The sequence below is a fragment of the Diceros bicornis genome, chromosome X (assembly GCF_020826845.1).
Source record: "Diceros bicornis minor isolate mBicDic1 chromosome X, mDicBic1.mat.cur, whole genome shotgun sequence".
Taxonomy (NCBI): Eukaryota; Metazoa; Chordata; class Mammalia; order Perissodactyla; family Rhinocerotidae; genus Diceros; species Diceros bicornis.
The window spans coordinates 22,896,854-22,908,867 of NC_080781.1; positions in this window are offsets into that span (position 1 = coordinate 22,896,854).

A 12,014-nucleotide genomic window follows, 5' to 3' on the forward strand; every position below is an offset into this window, starting at 1 on the left:
TAGAATGGCTAAAACAAAAAATAGTTACACCATAAAATGCTGGCAAGGATAGAGACAAACCCATACATCCCTTGTTGTAATGTAAAATGCAGCCACTCTGAAAACGTTAGGCAGTCTCGATAAAAACTAAACATGCAAATACCATATGACACAGAAATTGTACTTTTGGATATTTATCCCAGAGAGATGCATACTCATGTTCACAACTGAAATGTTTATCACAGCTTTTTCTGTAAAAGCCAAAAACTGGAAACACCCAGATGTCTTTAAAAGAGTGAATGTTTAAACAAAATGTGGTGCATCCATACCATGGAATTCTACTCAGCAATAAAAACAAAAAACTACTTATACATTCAACATCCTTTATTTATTTATTTTTTGTAAGGAAGATCAGCCCTGAGCTAACATCCATGCCAATCATCCTCTTTTTTTGCTGAGGAAGACTGGCCCTGGGCTAACATCCCTGCCCATCTTCCTCCACTTTATATGGGACGCTGCCACAGCATGGCCTGACAAGTGGTGCGTCGGTGCGCGCCCGGGATCCGAACCCGGGCCACCAGCAGCGGAGCGCACGCACTTAACTGCTACGCCACGGGGCTGGCCCTCTACACTCAACATCCTTGATGAATCTCCAGATAATTATGCTGACTGAGAAAAGCCAATCCCAACAGTCACACACAGAGTGAGTCCACTTGTAAAATCCTCATTAAATGAAAAAATTATAGAAATGAAGAACAGATTAGTAGTTGCCAGAAGTCACGGATGGGCAAAGGCACAAGCGGGGCTTGACTCTAAAAGGGAAACACCAGGGAGTTTTGTAGTGACTGAAATGTTCTGTATCTTGATGTAAATGTTAATATCCTGGTTGAGATGTATATAGTTTTGCAAGATGTTAAAATTGGGTGAAACTGGGTACCCGGAATGTCTCTATATACAACTGCAAATGAATGTACAATTACCTCAAAATAGAAAGTTAATCTTGTTTATAGTCTTGATATAAAGGTGGGATTAACTGGCTATGGAAGAAAAACACCTATTCACTAAAACTTGTTTCAAAAAACAGTTTCGGGGAAGACACCTGCTTCCTGTAATAGTCAACTAGCCCAAATATCCTGCTGAGAACAACAGAGGAAGCTGGAAATATACGAAAGACATCTCTTCAAGGTATCACAAACTCAAGGAAGCAAGCATGGAAGGGATAGGATCTCAGGAAGAAGAAAAGCCGAGGTAGTGAGATCCAAATATAGTACCACTTTCCTTCACAGAGTATTTGCTAATTCAAAAGAAGTTATTGAACATTCAAGATGCTAAGCAGAAAGTGGAGGCTGAGCAGCTCAGCACTTGAGCAGGTCTTCTAGTACTCTCTCCATCTCAGGGGACACACATTGAGCTCAGGGCCCAGCAGGGAAGAAGGATAATAAAACAAAACAAACCTTGTGGGTTCTTTTGGCATCCCTGAGGGGCTATGTCCTAAATGTTGACATGAACCAGAAATAGAAAACGTCTCATAAGACTGGAGACCCAGTTTCAAAAGGTCTCAAGGTCAAAAGGAATTTCCCGTAGGTAACTGCCTCTGAATAGTGAAAAAAACACTCCCTGGAGGAAGAAAAGTATCACCCAGAGCCTGTAATTATTTCTATAGTATTTCATACAGAAAATCCAGCATGCAATAAAAGTAACCGGACATGCAAAAGCATAAATGGAAAGGATTAACATCGGGTCTTTGATCTGTTTTCTCCATTTACTAGGGATGCCTGGGACAGAAAGACCTATGACTTGGTTACACCCATGCAATTGCGAGTGACACTGAGATACCACTGCACACCTATTAGAAGGGCTACAGTTAAAAATACTGACCATGACAAGTGCTGGCAAGAATGTACAGCAACTGAGATACTCACACACTGCTGGTGGGTGCATGTAAAGTGGTATAATCATGTTGCAAAATATTTTATTATATTGTAAAATAAAGATATTCAAATCATGTGATCTAGCAATCCAGTCTTTGATGTTTATTTAAAAAATGAAAGTATATAACCATATAAAGCCTGGTACAAGAATGTGCATAGCATGGGGAAAGGGGGAGTGTTTGGGCAGGATCAGCAGGGAGGGAATATAAATGTGCCACAAGGAAACCTGAAAAGGTGGGTGAGATGGATATTTACATTATCTTGATTGTGCTAATTGTTTCACTAATACATACATATCTCAAAAAGTTGTTCAGTTTATTTTAAATCAATTATACTTCAATAAAGCTATTAAAATATATGAGAGGCACCAAAATACGTGTTTAAAGGAAAATTTATAGCACTAATTGCACAAATGGAAATGCTGAAAATTTAAGATCTGATACTCCACCTCAAGAAATTGAAAAAGAGTAATGTACTATTACTAATAATTAAAGACACGAAACAACAAAATTAAGATCAGGTAATGGAATTTTAATGATTGCAAACAGAAGACTGAAAAATCCTGAAGTATTTTTTTGAATAGAATAAAATAATTAACTTGATTGTGGTAATCATTTCACAATGTACATGTATATCAAATCACCATGTTGTACACCTTAAATATATACAATATTGTCAATTATATCTCAATAAATCTGCAATCAAAATTTAAAAATTCCTTGCAGCATGTAGCAAGAAAAAAAGACACATTATCAGTACCATAAATGTAGAAGGGATCATCACTACAGATCCTGGAGACAAATACATAATATTATAAAGAAACTTGTGCTAGTAAATTTGAAATTATGTGAAATGAAAAATTCTTTAAATCTTAGGAAATCTCAATAGTTCTATAATTATTAAATAAATTCTGTCTATAATGAGACTCCTTCCTACAAATAAATTCCATGTCCTAGTTTCTGAATCCCTAATCTTTTCCATATGAAGAGAAAGAAGTAACAATTTTGTACAAACTCTCTCACAAAATAGAAATACACTCCCCAAAATGTTCTAGGAGACTCTTATAAACTTTATACCAAACTGATGGAGATATCATAAGAAAGTAAAATGTAAGGTTTATATCCCACATGACCAAATGCAGAAAACAACAACTTAGGTTTGATAAATGGAATCAAAGAGGCACCAACTATAAAACACAATGTACAAACTAAAGTTAATCCAAGAATGAATTCCTGTTGGTTTAACATTTTGAAATCAAGCCACTTTAAGAAAAAGGGAAAAAAATCATGTACTATCGCAATAGATACAGAGAAACCATTTGACATAATTTGCCACCTACTTAAGACTAAAAAGACAAAACAAACAAACAAAAAAACTGAGAACAATGCAGCAAACATCATACTTAGTGATGAAATACTGACAACCTCCCTCCTGAGATCAGAAAAGATACAAGGATGTCTACTGCCACTAGTTCTAGTGAACATTTTATGGCGGTCCTAGCCAGAGCAAGGCAAGAAAATATTTAAAAGATCTTAAACTGAAAAGGAAGAAATGCAACCGTCCTTTTTCAGAGATTATGTGTTTGTTTCCAGACTCTCTGAAAGCAATCTGTAGGTAATGTATAAGAATTGATAAGCTAAAAGGTTTAGCAAGATTGCTGAGCACTACACAATGAAACATAAACACATTTTTCTGAGAAAAACAATTCTTAAACTTTTTATATACATAATTTAAAAACGCAGAAAAACTCCACAGGACAAGGTTATGTTTTTAAGATTTTTTAATATACTTATCAGATAAACTTTGAGAGTCACTACAAAGCTGATCATTGTTATCATTTTCTCTGATATCATGGTAACAGAAGTTGCTAAATATAAGATAAACTTTATAATACACTTGACATTTAACACCAGTGGAACTCTTCGGTAATTCTCTCATTTTTAAGCATAACTTTGTGTCCTGTTGTGCATTAACACAAAAAAGGAGAGGAAAGCAAAACGTATGCCATCTTGTTTCTATTTCTTTGATTTATCATTTATTAATTACACATATATTGTGTATTTAGTGAAGAATCTTGAAAAATGCAGACCCATAGTCCCTCTCAGAAGTAACCATGATTAGCAATGAAGTGTATATATGAACAGATATACACATAAATATGTATTCACATAAAGAATATATTTATCAATTTTGCACGTATCTGAAAGTAATGTATAATTTGCTTTCTTTTTTTGGCAATATATCTTGAAAATTTCTTCTGTTAGTATATATAGCTCTATCTGATTGGTTGCAAAAGCTGCATAGTATTCATGGCACAGACAAAGCATAATTTATGAAGAAATAAAAGTTGTGCCTTTTTTGTATGCATACTTTAATGCACGTTTGAGTAAGTGTTAGATGCAGTACTAGAAGGCAAATTACTGTGTAAAAGTGTAGGTAAATTTAAAACTGGTAAAAAATGCCAAATTACTATCAAAAAGCCAGTGTAATTTTATATTCCTTCAGTAAGCTGATATCAAGACAAAAAAGTATCTTGTTGTGTATTTAACTTGCACTAAGTATTAAGCATATTTAATAGAATAATTGCCAACTTATACTTAGTTTGTATATATATACTTAGATGCAGTTGCTAACTCCATTTGTTAACCTATCATTATATAATTATTTGAAATATCAAAATTGCTATATATTAAACCTATAGAGGGGCTGGCCAAATGGTGTAGTGGTTAAGTGCACACACTCTGCTGCTGGCAGCCCGGGGTTCAGATCCCCGGCGTGCACCGAGGCACTGCTTGTCAGGCCATGCTGTGGCGGCGTCCCATAAAAAGTGGAGGAAGACGGGCATGGATGTTAGCCCAGGACCAGTCTTCCTCAGCAAAAAGAGGAGGATTGGCATCGGACGTTAGCTCAGGGCTAATCTTCCTCACACAAAAAAAACCCTACAGATATTCTTATGCATATCTTCTCATTATTTTCTTTATGTTCTATATATTGCTTGTTACTGACTGATTCTGATATTTACTGTATTTATATAAATAACTTCTAATGTAGACTGTTTTGCCAAAGCATAATAATATTATATGTTATATAATAGCCATAGATATGAAATATTTTGCGATAGGCAATACAAGTGTCACTCCATTATTCTTTATCAAGAGATTTTGGCTGTTTTCATTCAATTTCTCATCAAGTCACAAGTAAAACCAGATTAGCAATAATAATAACAAACTATTTTGATATTTTTCTTGAGAAATTGCTTTAATTTATTTTAATTTGTGTAAAATACCTGCAGATATATTTACAAATTAAATATAAAATAAAAATGTTGATTTCTGGATTTTGTTATTTTTCATACCAGCTATATTTTTTACTTTTGCTTTGCTTTATTGCCAGTCAGTCAAATAAATTATCCTTTTATTTACATAAATGGAATAATTTGGATTGACATAAAAGCTATTGAAGTTTTTGAAATCTTTTATCAGTAAACATCACATTTGACATCTATATCCGCTGCTGGCAGCCCGGGTTCGGATCCCAGGTGCGCAGCGATGCACCGCTTGTCAGGCCACGCTGTGGCGGTGTCCCACATAAAGTGGAGGAAGATGGGCACAGCTGTTTGCCCAGGGCCAGCCTTTCTCAGCAAAAAAAAGAGGAGGATTGGCAGACGTTAGCTCAGAGCTGACCTTCCTCACAAAAAAACCCAAAAAAATCCTTCTTCATGAATTAGTAATGTATGTTTATTTCTCCGAAGTTTTTGGTGGGCATACATTTGTTCACTTCATTAATATTCTTTATATATCAAATAATATGTATGCCCACAAAGTTCTGAGAAATAAACATACATTACTAATTCATGAACAAGGATTTTTTGTGTGTGTGAGGAAGATCAGCTCTGAGCTAACATCTGCCAATCCTCCTCTTTCTTTGCTGAGGAAGGCTGGCCCTGGGCTAACATCTGTGCCCATCTTCCTCCACTTTATGTGGGACACCGCCACAGCGTGGCCTGACAAGCGGTGCATCGGTGCGCGCCTGGGATCCGAACCCGGGCCACCAGTAGCGGAGCCTGCGCACTTAACTGCTACACCATGGGGCCGGCCCCATGAAACATGGTTTAAAACGATGGTTACCTTCTCAACTGGATCCATGACGAACCAGAAAAATGGAGCAGATTCCTTCCAATGCTGAAAGAAAAGATACAACTTTAAACCCAGAATCTGAAAGCAGTTTATAAGCCACAAACATCTTTTTGGTTCAGGGGCTTAAGTATACAACATTTGAACAACAAGTGTCTTATACTGACCAGGGGAAGACCCCTAAGAAGCCATGCTAAAACATAAAAAGATGGGGAAAAATCTGAGCAAAGATATCAGAAGCTGTACACTGCAGTGGAAACAGAACACACACAGTAATTAGTCAACTGTCACCAAACAAACAAGACAACAAACAACAACAACAAGCCAGGTGGGAGAATCAGTTTCCGGATGTCCTACATTGTATCATCTAACATGTCCAGTTTTTAACAACAACAAAACCATGAGACGTGCAAAGAAAATGTGTTTTTACAAATCCTACAATATAAGAAATTCTAAAGGAAGTTCTTCAGCATGAAAGGAGTGACGCCAGACAGCAATTAAAATCCATACGGAAAAAAAGCAAAGATCTGCAGTAAAAGTAATTATGTAGGTAATGATGATACAAACTATAATTAATACAAAGTATAATAATACAAAGTATAATTAAATATTGATGTTCCTTTCTCATCAGAACTGAGTTAAAAGACAACTGCACAAAACAATACCTACGAAATTGTATTTTGGTCATGTAACATATACAAATGTAATATATTTGACAATAAGAACATAAAAAAGGGAGTTGTGAATGAATCTATATTAAAGAAATGAAACCTAATGGTAACACAAATTCACAGAAAGAAACGAAAAGATTCAGAAACAGTACATAAGATGTTTAATATAAAATAAAATCTATAAAGATGATTTCTCTGCTTTCCTCTAGCTTCTTCAACAGAAATAAGAGTATATAAAACAATTACATTATACAACAATGTATTGCTGGGCATGTAACATATATAAACATGTAGAACAATACTACTACAAAAATGAGGGAGATATATAGGAATAAATGTTCTATATTTTACTGGAATTAATTTAGTGCAAATATAAAGAAGATTCTAATAAGATTTATATTGCAAACCATCAAGAAACCACTGATATAGTAACCCAAATATATGGTTAAAATTGTTAAAGAAATCTAAATGTTAAAAAAAAATGTTTTAACTAATAAAAGGAAATTAGGAAATGAGGAACACAAGGGAAAATAGTCATGAGCAATATAGAAAACAACAAAAAATGCAGATGTAAATCCAACCATACTAAGAATAACATTAAATGTGAATGGATTAAGCAATCTGGTCAAAGGAAAAGATTGTCAGACTAACTAAGAAAATAAGATACAACTATATACTGTCTGCATGAGGCACACATTAGATTTAAAGTTGCAAATATGTCGAAAGTAAAAGAATCGAAAAGCCTATCATACAAAGGCTGACCACAAGAGATCTGGAACAGCTATATTAATATCAGGCAAAATAAGACAAGACTGTTACTAGATATTTTATAATGATAACAGGGTCAATCGATCATGAAGATATGAAAGTAATAAACAGATATGCCTTTAACAAGAGAGTTCCAAAACACTTCAAGCAAAAACTGACAGAATTGAAAAACAGACACTTCAACCATTATATTTGGAGATTTCAATACTTCATTTTCAATAATGAATAGAATAATTAGGCAAAAAATCGAAGAAAAAATCACGTATATACAAGATATGAGCAACACTATAAACAACTAGACCTAGAAGACATCTATAGAATACTCCATTCAGCAAGTGCAGAATACACACTCTTTGCATGTACACATCAAACATTTCCAGTGTAGACTATACACAGGCCATAGAACAAACCTCAATAGTTTGAAAGGTACCGAAATAAAACAAAATACATTCTCTGACACAATGGACTGAAATCAGATGGCTATGTTTATTAGCTTGATTGCAATGATGGTTTCACAGGTGTATGCATATGTTCAAACCCACCAAATTGTATATATTAAATGTGTGCAATTTTTTGTATATCAATTACACCTCAATAAAGCTGTTAAAAAAAGACAATAGATAGAAATTTGTAAAATTTAAAAATAAGTGGAAATTAAACCGCTATGCACCACATAATATATCAAAGAAGAATTCAAATAGGAAATTAGAAAATTAAAAAGACAACTGAGTTTTAAGCAAAAATGTTCAATAGCATTTTATATGTAAAATATACAACTTGCAAAATTCACTGAAATGTAAGCTCAAGATTTGTGTATTTAACTGAATATATAATTTACCTCATTTGAGAAAATTAAAGGAAAAAATGAATAATCATCAATATCCAGTTTTTAATATTTTTTTAAAATAAAATATGTGACAAAAAGACCACAAAGAAAAGGGGGAATAAGTGGAATTTTCCTGTGGTGAGGTTTCATTTACATAAATTGGTACTTTCTTAACTCTAAATAGACCAAGATAAGTAAAGGCTTCATATGGCAAACTCTAGAGTGCCCAGTAAACATAATATAGAGGTAGAGGTAACATTTGAGTTACTACCGTAGCTTTAAAAACTACCACAAAACATATCTTCTATAATATAATCCATATTTACTTGTTTGTTTTCTACTAGACTGCACCTAGTGGAATTATGTACCTCCACCACATAATCCATATCTGGCACATGCTGGGGATTAGGAAAACATTTAGGCAACCAATGAAAAAGTTTAACTGGAGAACATTAAGCAAATAAGACAGAAAATATCTACTCTTTGGAAGATTATTTGCCTTAAAATAAAATTTATTTCTCTTATTGATGTAAAGATTAGATCAAAAAGGTATAGGAAGAAAAACAACTATAAAAACTTACTTCAAAAAAGAGTATATATGTAGCTGTCTGCTTTCAGTAATGACTGAGCCGCCCTATCAGCCCAACTATTCTGATGAGGAAAACTAGGAGCGCTGGACGATATTAAAGATATTATTCAAAGGCACTACATATTTGTGTAGTGCAAGCATTTGAAGGAACAAGACCTTCCTCAGAAGAGAAGCCCAAGCGATGAGACGCAAATTTGGCACCTCTTTCTCCCAAGGTATATGCTTATTCAAAGGAGGTGACTGTGAAGCCAAAATGTTAAGCAGAAAGTTCTAGTTTAGAAACTAAGCAGCTGAGTAGGGCGTCCAGCCATCTCACCAGCTCAGGCGACACAGACTGGAGCTGAAGGTGCACAAAGGAGAAAGGCTTTGGATGACAAACCAGGAGTCCATTTGGCATCCCCGAGAGGCTGTGCACTTAATGTTGATGTGAACCAGAAACAGAAAACCTCTCACAAAATCTGAGATCCATCGTCAAAAGAACTAATTCTCTGATTGCCATGAGATGAAGTGCCCACAGGCTAGCTGCCTCTCAGAAGCAAAAATAAATGCTCACTAGAGGGAAAAAATCATTGAGAGCCTCCAATTACTTCAATAATATTTCCTACACAAAATCCAGCGTGTAATAAAAAATAACCATACATGCACAAATGGGAAGGAAAGGATTAGCATCAGGCCTACAATCCATTTACTGGGAATACCTAGGAAAGAAAGAACAATACCTTTTGTATGCCCATACAATTTGGAGCTATAGCAAGATATCACTACACACCAATTAGAAGAGCTACAATTCAAAACACTAACCATAACAAGCGCTGGCAAGAACGTAAAGCAACCACGACTCTCACACTGTTGTTAGGATGTAAAATGGTATAGTCACGTTGCAAAACATTTTGAAATATTCTAAAATAATTTTAACACCTCTCATATAATCCAGCCATTCCATTCCTTGAAGCTCATCCAACAAAGATGAAATTATACATCCATAAAAAGACTCTTAGAAGAATGTCCATAGCATGCGAAAGCAGGGAGTGCTTGGGCAGGATTAGGAGGGGGAAATTCAAATGTGCACAAGCTAATCTAGGGAGAGGGATGAATATGTTCACTATCTTGATCGTGCTGATGGTTTCACAAACACACACACATGCGCACACGGACATACATTAAAAGATATACTGTTTACTTTTAAATTGTGCAGTTTATTTTAAACCAATTAAATCTCAATTAAGTTGGTAAACATTGTGTGAGATGCATCAAAATGTGTCTAAAGAAAAATTTAGAGCACTAATGCAAAAGATGAAATCCTAAAAATTTAAGATTTGAAAATGCACTTCATGAAATTAGAAAATAAAGTAGGAATTTAAACTAAAATTTTGAACATAAAAAATTAACATCAGTTATGAAAAAAATAAATGAATTGCAAATCCAAGATCAAGGGAATTAAAAAAACCACATATTATCAACAGCAGGATTGTAAAGGGGATCATCGTTAGGATCCTGGAGACACATACACTATAAGGAAATGTATGACAATAAATTTGGAATTCATAAAATAATGAAATTTTAAAAACAGCCAAATAGTTAAATCAGGAAATCTCAAAGATTTTACATCTACTCAAACTGCATCTGTATAGAAAAACCTTACAAATGAATTCCATATCCTGATCCCTGAATTCCTGATGTTTCCCGTATAACTGAGAAATATAAAAAACAGCAATCTTGAACAACCTCTTCCACAAGAGAGAAATAGTAAAAACTCTCACCAAAACGTTTTATGAGACCCCTATAAATTTGATACCAAGCTCATAAGATTGTTATATGAAAGGAAAATCAGTTTTTTATGCCTCAGGACAAACACTAAAAATAAATTAAAACCTTACGTTTGACAAACAGAATCGAAAGATAATTCAACTATAAAATACACCAGGAACAAGATTGGGTTTAATACAGGAAAGGATTCTTGTGGGCTTAACATTTTCAAATCAAACAACTTTGACAAACAAAGGAAAAAAATCTTGTCTCTATGACTGTAGACACAGAAAAACTATTTGATATAATTAACTGCTTAATTATGATTAAAACAACAACTTAGAAAACTGCAGCATATATAGTTAGTGGTGAACTATTGAAAAACTTCTCCTTGAGATCAAAAGAGAGACAAGGATGTCTACTATCACCACTTCTATTCAACATTTTAGGGAAAATTTACTCAGGGCAATAATGCAAGAAAAAGAAGGAAAAAAACATAAAGATTGGAAACAATGACACGAACCCGCCTTTATCCACAGATGACATAATTATGTTTCCAGACTACCTAAAAGCAAACTGTAGATAAATGTACTAGAACTAATAAGTTAATTTATCAAGATTGACAGATAACCATACAATTAAACAGATTTTTCTAACTGCTATTCTTAATAAACTTTTCATATACATCATAAGAAATGGCCCAATAACTCCACAGGACAAGGATATATTTTTAACATTTTTTCTATATACTTTTAAGATAAATTTTGAGAGTCAGTATAACTCTGAATATTGTTGTCATTTTTTTCTGATATCATGGTAATAGAGACCCCAAAATATAAGATAAACTTTACAATACACTTGACATGTAATCCAAAGGGAACAGTAAAAAGAGCATTATTTGTGACAATTTTACTTATGGTCATTAGTTTAATGATCTCATTTTCTAATTTAACTTCTTTGAAGTGGATCATAATTATAAATTAAATTATTTTCTCCACAAAACTTTTTATATTTTTATTTCTCTCATTTCTAAGATGTTTTCACCATGACTTCTTAACTATTCTGTACTACTATAAAAGGAAAAAAAAACAACAGATGTTCAAAAAACACTCACTAGTGATCTGCCATCATGTGACTATTTCTTTAATTTTCTTTTACTACTTATAAATTCAGCATATGCTCAGTGTAATTTTTTCAAAAAATGCAGATTCATACTTCCTCTCAGAATTAACCAGGATTATCAATAAAGTATGTATAAAAACAGATATTCACATAAATATGCATTTACATAATATATTTATATACATGTGAACATGTGAAATTATAATTTGCTTTCTTTTTTTATTAACAATGTGTCATAGAGACATCATC